At 41.6% G+C, this 19,005-nt stretch overlaps 1 protein-coding gene and 1 pseudogene across 3 annotated transcripts in view; both read right to left on the bottom strand.

The window, feature by feature from the left end:
* GATAD2B (GATA zinc finger domain containing 2B) overlaps window positions 1-18,510 on the bottom strand; it is a 62,733-nt gene extending 44,223 nt beyond the window's left edge. Inside the window, exon 1 of one of the 3 annotated variants that reach the window (XM_039849711.1) lies at window positions 18,344-18,510. The gene's annotated coding sequence lies outside the window, so the exon portion shown is untranslated. Of the gene's footprint in view, window positions 1-17,777; window positions 18,022-18,343 lie in introns of those variants that run through there. The other 2 variants (XM_039849709.1, XM_039849710.1) reach the window with 2 other exon arrangements.
* LOC120592275 (uncharacterized) lies at window positions 13,134-13,252 on the bottom strand (annotated as a pseudogene).
* Window positions 18,511-19,005: the final 495 nt, after the last annotated feature.

The following is a 19,005-nucleotide window of genomic DNA, read 5'->3' as shown; positions in this document are numbered from 1 at the left end:
TAAAACTTTTAACCTATATTTAGATTACTTTATATTAAATTCACAATCTATTTGTTGGTGTTCCTCCCAAAACAAGCTAAAACTTATCTAGCTGTTAGTCCTCTCTTACAAAGTCCCTACATTTCTGTTTTCCGTGGGTCTAGTCTATTTGGAGAATTCAGCTCCTGTCTCAAAACTGCTACTATTACAACAAGAAGTCAGGTCATAGAACAGCAGAACCCCATTCATAGGATCGAGAAGCTTCAATTTTTTCATTAGGTGAATAAAAGCTTAACCAGTTAAAAGGGGAAATTAATTCTTAGGAGATGGGAGTTCCTCTCTACACATTTAGAAATGGCAATCAAACAGTACTACAAAGAAAACCATTTTGCTTTCCCAGTGCATGATATACGAATTGGGAATTACTTCCAAAATAATGCACCGATTTAGTCTCTAGAAACAGGTGTACTCTGTACTCATTAGCTAAAATAGAATAATTTCTATTTTAATGGGAAAGAAATCTATCTTCAATTACTTGAGTTATAAATTAGTGACTGAATGACTGATGCTAAAGCATCTACCACTAATTGGGAGGATGTATTTACTGAATTTTTGGTTAAAGCAAAATAAAACTAAATACACTGCCTTATAAAGGAGAATATGGATTGGGTCTTACACAGGTACAGGAAGGAACAAGACTCTCTGTCCTGACACAACATTAAATTAGGGAGTATACACTGTTTTCCTGTATTACTTAACATGTTCACTACTTCTGGGTTTACAGGAAATAAGATTGCTATAGAGACCATAAGCATAAGAAATCGGGAATACTGCACCATGTGTTTACATTACCTATCTAAACATTTAGAAAACTTTAAAAATAAAAATGCTAGTTGAACTTAACATAATTTTAAAAGACATATATGCACAAGGGACAAGGTTCCCAGGCCGAGCCAGAAGGGGCATAAGCGACCAGAAAACTCAACAGGAAGGACTGGTAACAAGACTATTTATTACAGTAGTATACAGAACACTAGCGAAGATACCTTTAACCTTTAGGTTAAAGACCAGCGATCTAGGAAAAAAGATTTAGCTGACCAAATACTAAATATACTGTTAAGTTCAAAGGGTTTTTCAGGGCCAAAGCAGCATTATTCATCTATACAGAGTTACTATACAGAGTTACACTGATCTATATCTGCTCAATTAACTTGTAAATGGTGAAGAAGTTTAAAATCAGAATTGATGGATGAAACAGTCCAAGATGGTGTTTTGAACATTCATCACTCCTCTATAGCAATATATAAAAATAAGAATCTGGGCATCAAAATGGGACCAGGATTAGATGTACACTTCATCCAGTAACTTACAGAGAACTTTCTTTACTGAAATGAGAGAACATATTCATGCGAAAATGGATAAAATGTTCTGAAATTGTACCCACAGTCCAAAGGGGAAAACTTGCCTGGTCTAGATTTCGCCTAGGGGGAGTTCTCCCAATCCATTAGTTGAGGTTCGCCTATATGACAAAAGTTGTCATTTTTCTTCAATTCAAGGACAAAGATCTGGTACTGGTAGGATCTGGTACACTGGACAAAGGTTTATCATTTACCAGGCAGTAACTATTCACCTTAAAAAGTTTATTCTTAAGAGTTCCCTGCAAAGAGAGATTTTTGATGATCTCTCATGTAAGTTGCAAAAGCAGAATAGGTTTTCAATGATTTGCTGTATCACTTATTGCCATAATCACTTCAATAGGCCCTAGCTATTAGAATAAGGTTTCTCAACCTCAGTCCTATCAACTGACACTCTGGGCCAGATAATTCTTTGTCACTGGAAGCTGTCCTGTGCACTGTCCTGTGCACTTAACAGCACCTCTGGCCACTACACATGAGATGCCAGTGACATCCCACTCCCCCAGTTCTGAGAACCAAAACTGTCCCCATACACAGCCAAATATCTTCCAGGCGGGTGGAGGGAGGGGGGTGCAAAATCATCCCAGCTGAGAACTATTATAGAGTAAACAGCATAACGATTTTACCCATAAGGTGGTCTGTGGCTATTGTTACCAACAATTTCAACCCTGCAGCTGAGCACGAATACTACCAGAGGAAGCCCGCACAGTGGCTACCCTCAGGGTGGGGAAAGATAATGACTAGGAGGGAATATGAACAGGCCTCTGGGTGGAGGTAATCTTCTACATCACTACCTAGGGTCACCTTACAAAACTTTTTCTGTATGTATATTATACCTCAGTTAAAAAAAGTTTATCAAGAAAAATCAAAACAAAAACTGATAAGCAAGAGATTGTCATTCCTTGCCTCGATGCTGCTGGAAATCAGGTGCAAGAGGCATGGGATCGAGACATCTGAGGAGACGGAAGACAAGTCCCTAAATATTTCCTGATAATGCGACGATTTACCCTTGAATTCAAGATACTTGACTGTACTCGGGTCCTTCCTTTAGCCACACAGGTCCAGTTATTCATTCCTTCTTACCTACAAAGCTTTCTAAGATTGATAATTACATTTGATGTCAGGGTCCTGTAATCTATTCGCTGAGGCTTTCATACCTTTGGCTTTGGAAGTTAAAAAAAGGCTCTCTGAAAATCCCTCAAACAAGAAAATCTCTAGCATTAAAGAAAGCTATGAGCGGACAAGCATGAAACATATTGGCTCCTAACAGCAAGAAAGTTGCCTATCTTCAAGCAAAAACACCACTCAAACAAAAACTGGATTCTCTGCTACAAGAAGTAGGGCAGATAAAGGGAATAATCTTAGTTGGTGGGGTGGAGCAGGAGGAACCATAAAAACAATGGTTTGTGGGCCTTCGAGAGTGGACAGAAAACTGTCAGGCCAAGAAAGCAATAACAATATTGACTGAAATGTTGACTGTAGAGGAGTTTAGAAGATCTTCCTATATTCTACTTATATATCCGTAAAATTTTTAGACGGAAAAAAATGTCATCAGACTAGATATTTGTTTCATTGCTTTTTTACATCCAAGGCAACTTGATTGGGATACCTTTTTGAAGGGTCTCTTAAAAAGAGAAATTAGTTAAGCAAATACTTCCAGATAATTAATACTGTGGCTACGGCTTTGAAAAATGAAACAGTATCTCTTAAAACACCTTATAAGAAAGAAAAGTAAAGAGCACGCAAATCATCTAATTTTGCTTTTTCCATTTTTTCTAATATGATGAGAATAACCTGATGCAACCGGGGGAAAATGTGAACAAATGACAGCTACCTCAAACGGAACTGCTTGACTTCTGGGGCTGCGTCTCGGACTATCCGCCGGAGTGCAAGGGAAGAATCAGTGCTTCTCGAGGAAATACTGATGACTAAGAAAGTCAATATTTTTCTACAAATGATCAAAATTAAAAATTACATCATGTTGCTCTGAAGTGGAAATATCTGCTTAAGAAAAATTTCTTCTATAGGGACCCAGCACTGTGTCTTTAAAAAATGCCAGCCACATTGTAATGGACTCAAATCACCATTCCTGCTCTATATGTTAAGTCTCCAAAGCTAAACTTGGCCAAAGTTCAATGCATCCTAAAACTAAAAGAAGGATTGCTGGGAAAGGCACCCTTACTGAAGTGATTTCATACATTTGCTCATTCGTTGCATTCCTCGAAAATGCTGATTTGCTGAAAACCGTTGGAAATAAGAAATCAAAGCTAGTAAAATACAATCCCAAATCATACAGCTCCGGTAGGTAATTAAAACTGTCAAATACCAAGGGTTAAATCAGAATCGGTAACTTTAATAACAAGCAAGCTAAAGTTTTAGATTTATTCAACAAGATGAGACTATTAAGGGGCAACCATTTTGAAACTTCCATGATAGTCAATATCTGGCTGACCGATTTTCCTCTGATTAAAATGTTCTTTCAAAACAAAACCGAACCACCACCACCACTACCCAGGGATGACTACCTCTAACTTACTACAAGTAGTCACCAAATAACAGCTCATCTGTCCAGTTATACATCACTAATTTAGGACCAAAATCGATCTATTCCACAGACTGGCCTCTTTCTGTAAGGGACCCGACAGTAAGTATTTTAAGTGCCGGCGCCTTACCTTTATTGTGACTAGTAACTCGCACACCGCAGCACTGTGAAAACAGCCATAGACAATATGTAAAGAGTAAGTGTGATTATTTCCAATGAAACTTTACTTACAGACACCAAAATACGAGTAAAATTTTTGCATATCATAAAATATCTTTCTTCTGCTTTCTCGACCATTTAAAACTGTAAAAGCCATTCTTAATTCTTAGCTCATGAGCTGGACAAAAACAGGCAGCAAGCAAAATTTGGCCTACCAGCCCTTAGTTTACTGCCCCCTGATCCAAGTAAACTTTCTCATTCATTTTTCTTAAACATTTCAAATTTACGAAAAAGTATACCGAATAATACAACCACCACTTACTTATTATCTAGCTTAAGAAATAAAACACCACAAATTTAACTTAAGATCTCTCAATAACTATTCCAATCCTGTTTCCCTCTCTCTTTTCCTCAAAAGTAACCACTATACTTAACTTGGTGTTTATCACTGCCATGTTTTTTTAGTAAAATCTTACTGTACATACGCAGGTATATCTATATAAAAAATGTTGCATTTTTCAAGTTTAAAAAGTTTTACAGTATCATATCATACATGCGTATCCCTTTGCAACTCACTTTTTCTTTAACAGTACCTCTGATTTTTATCCAAGTTGATACATTCATGTACGGGGTGCAGAGAAATGCCAAGTATGAGTACACCACAATTAAGTTTTCTATTTCCTGTTTACTCAACAAATTAATCGCATATTATATCAGGCATTGTTCCTGACACAAAGGCCGCCACAGTGAATAAGGCGACATTCTTCTTCCCTCCATGGAGCTTGCTCTGATGGCCACTCGCACTTTCTTTTTATTGGCATTATCTCTCTCCCTTGTGAGGTTTCAAAAGCCCTAACAAAAAAAAAAAAAAAAAAAAGTGAAGACTGTGAAGGAGGAAAAAAACCATCGATTTAAGTAAAAGGAAGAGAAATACTTTCCCCTTCATTAGGTTCAGTTAAAGATATTTCTTGTTCAGCTAAGAGACAGAGGAAAACTCCAGGAATAAATTTCACCCCAAATATCAGAATCGTTTCAACATCTGAAAATCAGGACCTCCTTCGGAGTTGCCTGCATTCAGGCTCACACGACAAGCAGGTCAGCAGTGATGAGAAGACAACTGAAGCTTCCAGTTTCTTTTCATTTTCAAAAAACAGTGTCAAGCAGCAAGGAAGATAAAGATCAGCAGCGGATCTAAATCTTTTGCTCAATCAACTGAAGAAAATATCTTAGTAATCCAAAACTTGAGAGAATTGATACTAACAGGCCCAGAAGACGGGCTTTGCTGCTTAGAGTAAAATGACAGACTTCCTGAATAGGAATTAAGCAAGGCACCACCACCCGCAACAATAAATTAATGAAACAGTCTCCAGTACTCTCGTAATCTCAAAGGAGATGGTAACTTTGAACATATCCCATGCCCTCGAATTAGTCAAATTTCCTGTTGCTCCTTAAGAATGTTTATGAAAACCAAGTTTGTTTCACTTTACTCCTGACAGTAAGACCAGAATATGGGATCAAAGAATGAATGTATGTGGGGCCATGGTACCACCAAAGGTGACCTCACCCCCTACTCTGAGCCTACTCTAGGCAGCTGAAAGCCTACGAGTAAATTCTAAATTCACTGAACAAAACAAAAATCTACTAATAAAACAAATCACCTCCGCCCTAAAAGCAGAGAAATGGGATGAGAAAGATGACAAGTAAGCCACTGAGAAGGAAAACTAGTCGGAAAGGAAATCTTCAGTCCTATAGAGCACCTCTCCCTGCTCGACACCCCATCCCCCCATCCCCTGAAGCCAGCACGGCCCCGGGACTGGCCCCGGGACTGGATGCAGCAGTGCTGGCTCCTGCCCCTGCCTGCTGGGAGCCCAGCAGGAACTCAGGAATGGTTTCCACGTAAGCAGTCAACTGAGAACGGTACCTGCTCCTTACTCCTGAAGGTGTCCTGATTTTAAAAGATTGTGATGACAAAAGATTAATTTATCAAAACTGTTACATTTAGATTCACAATTGAGAGGTCTGAGGGACAATTTCAAAGAAAAAATTCTTTCTTTTAAAAGGCTTACTCTTCTTTCCAATAACTGGCAAGAGTCACTGGCTAATAATCAAAATCCAAAGATATCTGCTTTTAAGAATGCTAATAAAGCATGTAAGTATTCATAAAGACACTTAAAAGACAGTTCTCATCACTATCCAGCCACACTGCTTTCCTCAAGTTTAGATTTAAATTGAACTGTTTTAGAAAGTCTCACAGCCTGTTAGTATGAATGTAAATTTTTACAATTTTTTGGATAATACTAACAAAATTTTAAATGTGCACGCCCTTTAGTCCAGTAATTATATTTCTAGGAATTTTACCAACAGCCTACAGATACACTAAAATGTAAAAAGATTACAGACAAAAAAAGTTCTATGGAAGTAACCTCGCAGGGTGATCTGATTATAAATTCCTAACTGGGAAGGTCATGAGTAGTCATGCCCTAGGCAGATAACTTCTTTAGTAAAAGGTTTATCTTTGCCTTAAGCAACCCCTATCCGTTGTTTTTTCTGTATGTGTATTCGGGTTAACACATCTTTGAAATAACCACCCTCAAGAGAGCATATAATCCTATTAACTATGTGTACTCCAATCCCCACCTTGCTTTCTCAGACCTTCATGTTATCTTTCTTACGCTCTATCCTTTTCAAATGCATAAAAGAAACTGCATAGCTCCTGGTCTCCGGAGCATTCCAAGTCTTGCTTCTCAGCAACTGTCATCAGTTCTGGTTCAAATAAACTCATAAAAATTTTCTACAGGTCTGGATGTTTCTTAAGTCAACAACACGTTATTAAGATGTTTCACTGGAACCCTGGTTATGACAGTACATACACACGCACAAACTGGAAACATCCTAAATGTTCCTGAGAGGGGATAGATTAAGTAAAATATATTCATACAGTGAAATATAACACAGCTCATGTACACGTATACATGCATATACACAGATAAGAACACAGTATAACACTCAAGTGTCTGAGCTTGAGTCAGACTTTCAGCTCTAATACTTACTTGATAGATATGTGACCTTAGGCAAATCACTTAACCTCTCTAAGCTTCAGGTTTTTTTTTTCATTTGAAAAACAGGAATAACAGCATATATCTTTAGAGTATTACTAAGGATTAAAGAAGTTAATTAATGTGAAGTGCTTAGAACAGTGCCTGGAAAACAGAAAAGCCCAAGTGTTAGTTATGAAAAACATATCCAGGGTATTAAATGGATATGAGCAATCACAATGGCTGGCTAAAATTAAAGAGAAGTTGGGATAGACACAAATGGATGGAATAGAGGCGGAGTCTGCAAGTAAATTTTCAGAATTTGGTAAATCTGTCTCAACGCTCAGACACGAGGTGTAAAGCATGCTGAATAAAAGTACTGTTTAAAAGTACTACTTAATAGGCATTTGTTCCTAATATACTAGTTAATTTATAAACATTGTATCTAGTATTACAGTTATTTTGATACACATCTTCTCTCCTCTTCTGGACTATATATCTTCTTGAGGACTGAAGTTACGTCATTTATTTCCATATAATTTACAAAAATCTACGTGTATGTTTTTGACATAGTCAGTGTACAACATGTTCTGTGAATTTATGAATGGTCAAGTCATTTCAGTTCCCCAAAACCAATGGATTTAAGTGGTTACAAAGTAAACAGCTCTGACAGGTGGGACAAGAGTAGAGACCCAAGTTTTCTCTTTATCAGAATAACTGTTATTTTTCTAGACTGAGCAAGTCCAGGATAAAGAAAAACACTTGGGCTCTACAGGAATTGGAAAAATAGCCCCATATCACTGATCAGAGCCTTGGATTTTCTGACATAATTTGGGATTTCGGACTATGGGTGAAATTACAGATTTCATGAACTAAATAATCAGCATTCATAAATTAAGTTTAATAACCTAGTAGTACTCACATTACATTATCCAACACTAAGAGGATAATGGAAATGAAAGTCATTTAAGAGCAAGACTTGCAGGCAACAGGAAAGGTACATAGCCATAAACCTAAAAATTTTTCCCCAATGAAGTTCTGATATCCATAAAAAAATTTTGACCTTTAAATTTTCATTTAAAGGGTAAGTAAATTTTCTAGGTACAGATTTGGAAAAAAGTCTCCTCTATTATTAAGTGGACAAAAGCAAGATATGGAAAACTATGCTTCTTTTGTGTAAAAATAAGAAAAACAAAAAATAAATCCATATTTGCTTGTATACATATAAAGAAACTCTGAAATGATAAAAGGAAGGAATAACGGTAATGGGGTTTAAAAGCAGGCAGGTAAGAAACAGTGATGAGAAACTTTTCACTATCTCTGATTTTTTAAATTTAAAAGTAAAATGTTCCAACCATAACAACACAATTCATACAAAAAAGCAAAGCTATCTGGAGTAACCTTGATTCTAATAACATAAAGAAAAGTACTGTGTTCCAAGGAGCTAGGTAACAGGTCTACGACAAGTGGTGGGGCGGATATTTGAATCCAGGACTTCCGACTGCACAGCTATACTTTTAATCGTCACGGTAACGAAAAGTTATTCTATTTTAACTCAAGAGCTTTCAAGTAATTAAGTGAAAAATATCCATTAAGTACCAATACAAGACCGTTTTCTCATATCCGGACACCAGAATTCAATTTATGCACAATACTGAGAAGAGTCGGTTCTGAGCCAGACAGGGAGAGAGAGTGAGCGTGCACGCGACAGACACGCAGCACACACACGTGCGCACACTGACCGAACCTTTTCAGAATGGCCAACAAAAGCTAATGTGGCAGTCTAGGTAGCACATAGAAGATGTGCTAAACAGCCCCAGTAACGAAATTAAAATGTCAACTTCTAAAGGTTTCTTCAGTTAATTCGGAAAGCTATAAAGTAAGTAAAAATCTCACTGCCTAATAACTGCACCCTAAAAGTACCCCATACACAGTCCTTCCCACACCCTCACCCAACTGAACCCAAAAGGCAGAACGAAAGTCACACCTAACTACACTTTTAAATTTTATTTTTTTATGTAACTATTATATTTCACTCCCTCCTGTGACTACTACCAGGTACTGAGCCAGAAAGGAGGTTTGATTTGGAAATGAAGATTGCCCAGATTCTAACCCTGGGTATACCCTTTGTGACATCTACCACTCTGTATCTGACAAAACTGGGAAGCTACAATTTCATACCAAATATCAAGGCCTTGGTAGTACAAAGTCAAGCGACAATGAAAAAAGTTCATAACAGGTGGTACATATTTATGTGTAGTAATTCATTAGATCTCAGAAAAAAATGTGTACCATTATTAAGGCTAAAAAAAGTCTTATTCTTCTGAATCCTCAAGGTTTTTTAAAGACGTACTTGCTATTTTTAAGATGTTTCTGTCCACTATAAAACACAGCTGTAAAAGATCCTTTTGCAGTCACCCATATTCCTTGAAAGCTTTCATTCAGTTCAATATTAATGCATTATACAGAATTCAACTGGGAAATAGCTCTCCAAGCAGAAGGTGAAGAATGAAAAACACAGCCTAATGAAAACTTAGGACTGGATCTTAGTGCAACAAGGAACTCATAGCCTAGTTTCCATTCACTTGGCAGAAAATATCTGGATTTAAAATATTCTAAAGAAGCAAAACTTTCAAATTCACAATGCGACTCAGCTGAAAAACTCAGCATTCTTTACTATCTGAATTGTAAAATGAGAAAAGAATGGCATCAAGGTAACATTAATTTATTCATGGACGTTTATTAAAGACCAAACTCTGCTACGTGGGAAGAGTGTGATGTTATTCACAAACTTCCACAGAACCCAATACAGAGTCTTCTAGCCAACCTGTCCGGGGCAGCAGCAACACAGATGACCAACTGCTTCAGTCTCTTTAATAGCAACACATCAATCTGGCCATAAAAATGTCACAGAGTAGTTAGAAAACTGCCCCTCCCTCCAAAAAATGTTATCCTACTAGGGAAACATTTTCAATATTTTTCACTGGTAGCTCAAACTACGAGATAAGTTTGGAATTCAGGAGGGAACACCATTCAAGTAACCTTCATGCCTTTAAATCACATAGAATGAATTTCTCAAAGTTTTATTTTAACTTCAAGACTAACATATCACCTTTAAAAGGCGGAAAAATCAAAGGTATTGTTCCTTCTCTCCTCCGTTCCCCAGGTCTGTCTGCATGCCTCAGAGGAGAAGGAAAGATGGACTTTACAGATTTCTTAGTGTGAAATTACCATCTTTACAGAAAGGAAGGGTTTCTTGCTCCTGGCTCAAAGGTTTCTGCTCACTCACCAAGTTGAAACCTTACTCTCCTGCTTCTAGCACGCTAGATGAAAAAGGTGGGGGCAGGAGCTCAGTTACAGTTATCCTCCTGGGAACTCAATGAAGGTGAGGGCCAAGCTGGATGAGCTGTGTCACTTGCCTTAAAAGGTTCATGGGTCGGGGGCGGGGGAGGGAAATACAGCCTCCATGCCGGTGAAGTTTCTGAAAAATACCACGCTAGTTCTCTGGAAAACCTGCACACAAAAGAAGTCAATTCCCTCATTCCAGAGTTGCAACCCTTTAAAAAAATTCAAACCCCAGAGGAAGTACAGGGAAGAATAGAAAAATGCAGTATTGTCAGAGCGCTCCGGAGATCACCAGTACTCTAAGATGCTCCTTCATTGTCAAATAATTTTGGGCAGCTCTGCATCTTTCAGCCATTCTCTTGCCACTGCCCATGTATAATGTGTACCTGAGACACATGCAAGGCTCTGGCAAGTCATGCTGTAAAGAACTCTGCCTTAATTTAACCCAGAATTTTTCAAAACCCTATTTGACTACAAAACTTCTATATAAAAAGCTATCGATACTGAGAACTACAGTGGGTTTTGTTGTTTGAAAAGGCAAAACAAAACTAAAAGAAATGTTAGGAGAATGGTAAGATCACAACTTTTGGAGTCAGGCAGAGTTGTCCGAATAACACCAGCTTTATCACTTTTATTAATGGGAGATTCCAGCGAAATGACAACCTCCCTGGGAACCGAGTTTTCTCGTCTGTAAAACGGTTATGAGAGAACTCCCTCAGAGTTACTGTAAGGATGAAAAGTGAAAAGCCTTACACAAGAAAGTGTTCAACGAATGAGTTTAGATTCATATTTGTTTAATTCTTTTTAAGTTCTGAAAGTTGAAAAAATGCAATTTTCTTTTAATTTGAGAAAAAAAATACAGAACTCATGACTGAGAGACTCCTTGGGAAGAGTAGCTTCTCAGGATTTTGCAACCTTTCTTCAACTACTGGGAAACTGGGAAAGCCTTGAAATTTGCCACATTTAAGATGATGCAGGGGAGTGCACTACACCTACTGATGATGTGGATGTGAACAGAAGAGTATTTATGGCTTCAGTGATCGAAAGGGCCTCACAGCAAAGGAGGAAAAGTGAGTTGTGAGGAGAGCTCAGCTTGTGTCAGCTCATAACAATTAACAACTACTCAGTGCTTTGCAGTTTACAAAGCACCTTGACACGCGTAATCTCTGACTGACACAGAAACCTAGTGAAATAAATAAAGCAGCTATCGATCCTCATCTCCAAGTGTAGAAAACTACCTCTTAGACTTTAAGCGATTCGACCAAGGTCACAGACATGATAAATGACAGAACCAAAACTCCGACCTTGCCCTTCTGTCCCCAGAACATAACGAAAGGGGCATCTTCTAAATGTACGAATTTTCAACTCACAGGATTATTCACATTTTTAAGTATCTTTTAGGTGACAGGCACCATGCTAGGCATTGGAAACACAACAGTAAGAAGACATGGTATCCTCTTCTTTCAAGATGTTTACAGACCAATATTTATAAATCAGAGTGAGATCAAAGAAGAAAGCATATCCGAGTCTCTTTGGGCAAGTCAGGGAAGGCTTCCCAGAGGAAGCGGCATTTGGAACGGAACTGGAAGGCTGAGCTGGGAACTAAAAGAACTGTTATTTGCTCATGTATAAACTGTAAAGGAGAAAGGCAAAGGCCAAGATTATAAAGGGCCTTGAATACTACGTCACGTTTAAATTTTACCTTCAAATGATTGGAAACTATTGAATACTTTTGAGAACGGGAAAGAGAATAATCGAGTCTTTGTGTCAGACTATTTTGAAGACAATGTGACTGAGAGTTTGAAAGCCAACGGGACTAGAAACAGAGAGAACTGTAAGAGAACATGGCAACATTCCAAGTAAGAGTTGTTGTGGGCCTGAATTAGGAGACCAGCAGTGGAGATACAGGAAAAGATATAGTTTTGAAAATGTTTAGAAAGTAATGGATCAGAGAGAGAACTGACAACAATGCTCCCTTTTCTGGCTTAGGAGGCTCAATGATCACACCGGGGAACAGATGAGTACATGTTGAGTTTGAGGTACCAATGGAATACAGAGGTGGGTATGCCTAGCACACAGCAGACCACTAGAAATAAGGGACTGGAGTTCGGGAGAAATGTGATAATATTTGTGTATATGGAGGTTTTTTCCAACAATCAAATGTTATTTACCATTTCAAAGGGAAGGCAATCGTTCTACCGCCATCATTTGTATAATGCTTCGAAGTTCACAAAACATTTTAAGATCCCATAATATGCTATTATATTTCATATTTTTGTTATAAACAAACATGAAGTTAGGAAAACAGTTATTATCCCTATCTGATCAACAAATATTTGAATGTTAACTATAGGTCAGGCACTGTACTAGGCGTTAAACGAAACGCCAGAATAAACCCATGCCTTCATAGAGATCATATAATAGTAGGGGAACCAAAAACCACTAAATGTAACACACAAGTATGTTCTAAAGTTTTAAATGAAAAAGAAAATAGGGAAGGATTAGGAGTGAAGGGTAGGAGCTGAAGGTACAGTTTTATTTTTTTGAATTTTTTTATTATTTTTATTTTTATTTTTTTTAGGTGAGGCAAACCTTGGTTGACCTCACAGATTGCAAGGACCTTGTCGACTTAACAATTTTTTTTTTTTTTCTTTTTTACGCCTACAGCGCCTGGTTTTCCTAGGCGGTCTCCCATCCAAGTACTAACCAGGCCCGACCCTGCTTAGCTTCCGAGATCACACGGGATCAGACTGGTTCAGGGTGGCATGGCTGTAGACATTTTTTTGAATTTTTATGAGTTTATTTAAGTCAAACTGATGATAATTGCCAAGAAGCAAAACCTCAGCAGATTGAGAAAATGTTCCTGAAAGTAGGATTTTAAATAGAGGTAGGATAAAGTCTCATCGAAAAGATAACACTTAAGCAAAGACTTGAAGGATGTGAGAAAATTAGTCATTCCTCTGTGGGAAAAGCTTACGTTTCCCACTAGGGGCTAGAGCTAGTGCAAAGGTCCTAAGATAAAGTGTGGCTGATGTATTTAAGGAAGAAGTCAATGTGGCTGGAATGGAGTGAGCAAGAGGGAGGATGATAGGCGATCAAAGAGAGAAGAGGAGAGAAAGGGCAGCCGGACCGTGTAACACCTTATAGGCCACTGTGAGGTCTGGCTTTTACTCTGAGAAATGAGAATTCAAAAATTACAAGCCTTACCCAAAGTCATATAGCTAGTAAGTGGCAAAGCAGCTAGGATTTGACCTAGGAAGTCTGGACTCTCTACACCTGTGTTCTACGATTCCAATTTGCCACTTATTAGCTCACACCCTCCCTCCCAGGAAGTCTGAATTTAAATACTCTCGAAAAGCTAATTTTATAAAAACCTTCTAGGTGAGAGATACACGAGCTCTCCAGTTAACATTTCTAATCTCTCACAACCATAATGGGAATTTATTAATCCTGGTGTCTAATCTAAATCCTACTAACATTCCAGCCTATATTTTAAGAGATTATAAATCCCACCTTCCCCCCAAATGAGACAAGATCAAGAAAGCTTTGATCAGAGGCTTAAAGCATGACTTTCAGGTTGAAGTAACAGTAACACGAATCATTTTAAAAGTGTATATTACCCAGATGTGAACAGTAACAAGATAATGGCTCAGGAATGTGGAAGTAGTGTCATTTCCCTTAGTAGCTTACCAGTTAGTATTAATAACTATGTTCTAAAAGAAGCTCCTGCAATCACTACAACTCTTTGAGGTCTGGGACTTGACCATTTCATACTCCAAAAGTAACAAAATATGTGTTCTTATTTTCATTCATCTGTTGCTTTTGGTACTGTAACTGAAAACTCTTGATAGCTTCCTGCCAGTTGATGGCAATTTAAGGCAATGGCAAAGATGAGAGGATTTTGAGGGAGACACCATCTGTGAAGCGTATCAGACAGCTTAAGCCCTTAATGGCCCTGGGTCAGTCCTTTCCCACTGGATGAACTCAAGCTGTACAGGAATATTTCATATATCCATAAGAGAGACAGTAAAAGATGGAACATGAGGAGGGAGCATTTCAAATCAGACCTACTCTTCAAAGGCTTTCATCATTACATCATTACTGCGCAAATATAGGAGGCTGTTTCATGGACCCTGGAGCCACCAAAATCCCCAACCAGTACCTATTAGAAAAAGCATCACAGCAATTACTAAGGATAAACCAAATAATACGGCTAACAGAAACTTTCCACCCCAAAGCCAGTCGTTTTCAACAGAAATTCAACTTCCTTCTGTTATCTTTTCCCAGGCTTAGCCAATGCAGGGGAACTGCAACTTTGTGTGGCATTGTCTGATAGGTTGGATTTTTTTCTGAGCAACAAGTGGACAGCTTTACACCAGAACTAGATTTATAGTCAATCTGGGTGTGTGTCTTTTTTTTTTCCCTCCTCCTCCAAACTGCCTTGGAAAATGCCTGGCTATTGTGCCTTGAGATGTAATGATGCATGGCTTTAAGTACTGCAAAGGATCTGGTAAAGAAAGTCCCTTGGTCCCAGTTATGGTTCAAATCTTACAATTTCTATAGCAGCTGTTTTAATCGACCAAAGCTGGTTTGGCTTTTCTCACTGAGCCAAACATGAGCCTTCTGAGCTGTGTGCAGAGGGGCTGCCTGTCAGCATGACTCCCAATGGGGTGGCTAACGTGGAATATGCTCCAGAGTCTAGAAACCAGGACAGCGCAGATGCCGTTTCCCTACACATGCACCTCCAGTTTGGTAGGTGCGAGATGCAAGGAAGAAAAAAATCAGCAAATTGAAAAAAGAGGCATGGTTTACATATAACATACGAGACATTGCTTAAAGCTAGGATGATTCCAGAGGTCCCAGCACATAATTAGGATACTATGACACATCGACTCTTCTTCCATACTTCTGTTCTCTAACCAAAACTCATCCTGGAAGTCTGGCCAGGCCCAGCCAGGGAAAAAAAAAAAAAAAAAGGTGTGGGGGAGGGAGGAACATTTGCCCAAAAAAGGGGAGGGAGCAGCACACAGGCTTTTTTGAATGTACTTTAAGACTACGGGGGTCCAGAACAAATTTCTCACATCTCCCTCCCCCACCACCCTGTGTTCTTATACTAAACACAACAGTAAAAGTTACCGCCAGAACTTAGATATAAAAAGGCTGATCTGGGAACCTGGTTAACATTGTTTCTGGACAACTATTTGAATGTAGCCTCTATTCAAACCCAATTCCGACTGCCTCTAAACAGGAAGTTAACAGACATCACACACAGGGGAAGCAAACCACAGTGTCATAAAGATGGATGCTGCCGTCAGCTACAAATCACTCTCACCTCAAAAGCATTCTCAACAATAGGCAGGACAAAACTCCGTAAGCCTCACCTCTTCTCAAACTGGGTCACTCGGCCCACAGGTCCAGCCTTCTGAATCCTGCTGTTTACTTATCTACTTCATTCTTATCACTGCTACTAGACTAAAAACAGAAGACACTGCCAGATCAATACTCCCTACTACCTTATTATTCATACAACTGTCTGCTCAAGAGCCCAAGGAAAGACTATCTTTGACCCAACCCATCCCAAAAGTCAGAGACTGGATATCAGTCACAAAAAAAGCAGCACCATTTCCAACAGGTGTGGGCCTTCCCTCAAAATGTACTGAGCGCCTCCACAGTACCACCTTTAGCAGCTCCAGATAGCCTCTCTCCCTACCAGGTATCAACGAAAACGCTCCTCTAGGACAATGCACTATGGAGACTGCTCCAGCACCAAAACTATGAATCCAAGTGGTTGTCAGACTTCTAGGAAGAGTCAATGTATCGCAGAAAGAGCAACAGAGTTAGCAGTAAACTCTCGAATAGATTAATCTCCAACATATAGAAAACGTACAGCCACCAAGCTGCTGCCGGAAAACAAGCAGAAGTCATCTGCACTGCTAGTGGACAGAGGTGAGAGGGAAGATTTCATTTTGTATCACATGCATGGTCTATTCAGAAAATAAATTTTGACAAAGAAAAATGTTTCAAAACTCAGAAGCATCAGTTCTCCTCCAACACAGGTCTATGAAATCTGCTTTTATTCCAGCTGCTGCAAGTCCAAGTCTCTGCTGCAGTCTGGCCTGAAAGCTGCTCTTCTGCTTTGCCGAAATTAATTTAAGTATCGCCCCGCTCTCTTACACGCACGCACACAAAAGGCCTTCAAAGAATCACTTATCGGAAAACTGGTTCTTGGGAGGCTACCTGATTCTCAGGATGACAGTAGAAAAAAATGGTTGCTAGTTAGCCACCCACCCACCATCCACGCCTCCACCTCCACCTCAGCGCCAGCCCTACGCGCTAACATCTTGTGTCTGGAGGGAAGTTGATGCTGGGGGAGAGAGAGTCCGGAGGGGCTCCCATACCTTTCGGAGGTGGGAAGCTGTCCCGGGCCGGGGAACGGCACCCACACCTCTGCACTCACAGGAGTGGCTACCTCCGTAGCGTCACTGAGAGCAGGCGAGCAAAAAGTACTCTAAGTCCCGGTGTGGTTAGGGAAGGGTGAGTTCCAGTTCCATCGACCCTCGGGCTCTTAACTGGGATAAAGATCCGGTGTGTCCCAGAAGCCCAGCGGGGAGAAGGGTGGTGGAGTCGCTACAGAAGGACCCACACAGACTGAGACAGTCCCCTTCTCCTACGGGAGGGCACGGGAGCGGGGGACGACGAAATAAAGGGGTCGGGTTCTGCGCTCCTGATCCCTTTACCTAAATCGAGATAATTATCCCGTGCTTCCTTCATCCTCAGGATCCCCCATTTGTCCCAACCGCCGCCACACACAAGACGGAAAGCAGGGAGCGGCCCCCGCACCCCGAGGGCACCACTGGGGGTGGAGAGAGTTAAAGGGGGGGGCGCGCTCGAGAGGGAAGGAGGGGAGCATGGCGGGCATGAGGCAGTGAGTGAAAGCGGGATATGGGTGGGAACAAGGCGCGAGGGAGGGGAGAAAGAGTAAAAGCAGAAGGAATGAAGGGACCCGAGCTGCGGGCGCGCGAGGCCGGAGTGAAAGACCGGGGCGCGCGCGCGGAGCGGGGGGAGGGGACGAGGTGAAGGGGGAGCGCGAGGCGGGGGCGCGCGGTGCCGGGTGGGGAGGCGCGGGCGGTATGTCGGTTTCAGGTATGCTTCCCCAGCAACCTGCCCACCTTCCTTCCCAAGACCTCCGCCAAATACACAGGTCGCCCCTCCCACGCCTCCTCCCAGCCTCCCTCCCTTCCTCGCTCCTCACCGCCCCCGGGCGGGCGGGCGGCCAGGCTGGCCTAGGCCAGAGCTCCTCACCTGGCGGTGGCGGTGTAACTCCCGGCTAGCTCGCCTCCTCAGGCGGCGACGGAGGCGTCGAAAAAGGAAGAGGCGACGGCACAGAGGGTTCCGGACCCCGCTGACGGGACCGGGGGCGGGGGTGGGGGAGGGGGGCGGGCCGGACCGGGGCGGGCGGGCGGAGCAGACACTGCGGTACAGACGGGGGCAGCGGCGGCGGCGGCGGCTGCACCGGCGGCGGCGGCACCACACAAACAAGGACGCTGATTGGGCAGCTGCCAAGCGCCTCGGCTCCGCCTCCCCCACACGCCACGACGCCCATTGGGCAGCCTAAGCCGGCCTCCCCGCCCTCCTCTTCTAGGCCATACCAATAGGAGAGGGGATGCCGGGACTACACCCCACCCTTGCAAAGTGAGTGGCTGGAGAAGAGATGATTGGCGTACTTAACACCCAATCGTACACGGAGGAGGGGGATGGTCTAGCGGGGGCGCGTTAATGGGTACCTCGGCCAGTCCCAGACACATCCGGGTCTTCAGCAGCCCATTAAGTGTCGGGGGTCAAAAAATCGCTTCAGGCTGCAACTTTACCTTAGAGACGTTTTGGTCCCCAGGCAGCCGCCGTACCCCAGTATCCCAAAACCGGGATTCCCCTTTGGCCAGCTCTCATTCTTCCAATTCTAAAGATGGAGACCGGCGGGTAGCGCCGGGCTCTGCCTTAGGTGGTGTTTCATCGCGACAGAATCCAGGAATTTCACGGTAGAAATGGCTTTAGGCGCTTGGGCCTTGCTGTCTGTTTGGGGCGTGGCCTGACTCGGTCTGCCAAAGGCCTTGAGCTTCCTGGTCTCCATCGCACCCCAGCACGGTCCGATCGTGACTAAACCACGACAGCAGAGAGAAAGGCAGCTTAGCCACAGTGCTGAGAAATCACCGCGTGCGGAGTCCTCGCAGCCCCTTCCCTCGGGATCTCCCGGTCCGGTTGGGTCCACCGTGAAGGAAACCGCTCCCACCCCACCCGACTCCACCTAGTCGACGAAGGCCTCCTGCCTCCCTACTTCCCCGAAGCAGTTAGGCCCGCCTCAACTTTTTTAGCGTTTCTCGAGCACTTGACCACAAGTATTGTTCTTGGGCACCTCGAGGGTAGGGAGCAAGTCTCAGAGCGTGTTGAGGGAATCATAATGGCTAAGGGTTCCGGGAAGAGAGTGTGTGAGGCACTCCGCTATATTATTCTTTGAAGGGCTTTACGTGGATCA

This window comes from Pteropus medius, unplaced genomic scaffold (assembly GCF_902729225.1).
Source record: "Pteropus medius unplaced genomic scaffold, Ma_sr-lr_union100, whole genome shotgun sequence".
NCBI classification, from domain to species: domain Eukaryota; kingdom Metazoa; phylum Chordata; class Mammalia; order Chiroptera; family Pteropodidae; genus Pteropus; species Pteropus medius.
Note: the sequence above shows the minus strand (reverse complement) of the source record. Positions and strands in the feature narration are given on the sequence as shown.